The 201-nt window shown below is 41.3% G+C and overlaps 1 protein-coding gene across 1 annotated transcript in view; it reads right to left on the bottom strand.

The window, feature by feature from the left end:
• LOC119581924 (rhodanese domain-containing protein CG4456-like) overlaps positions 1-201 on the bottom strand; it is a gene marked incomplete in the record, with an annotated part of 8,121 nt that overhangs the window by 2,277 nt on the left and 5,643 nt on the right.

Raw genomic sequence — 201 nt, 5'->3', positions numbered from 1 at the left:
TTCCGTATAAGTGAGTCACCAGATTAGCCAAAGAGAGTGGGTGAACGAAAATTATGAAAGCCGCCCTTCGCCCTGGGTCTGTTATCGTGACCTTATAACAGATTAGTCAGATTGGGGAAGTTCTTCGTCCTTGTAACCAGGTTAAAAATAAAACGTCATTTAACACACAACTGAAAAGAGCAACATCTACATCAGCAGTAT

Source organism: Penaeus monodon, chromosome 15 (genome assembly GCF_015228065.2).
Source record: "Penaeus monodon isolate SGIC_2016 chromosome 15, NSTDA_Pmon_1, whole genome shotgun sequence".
Classification (NCBI taxonomy): domain Eukaryota; kingdom Metazoa; phylum Arthropoda; class Malacostraca; order Decapoda; family Penaeidae; genus Penaeus; species Penaeus monodon.
This window is presented reverse-complemented; position numbering and strand designations above follow the sequence as displayed.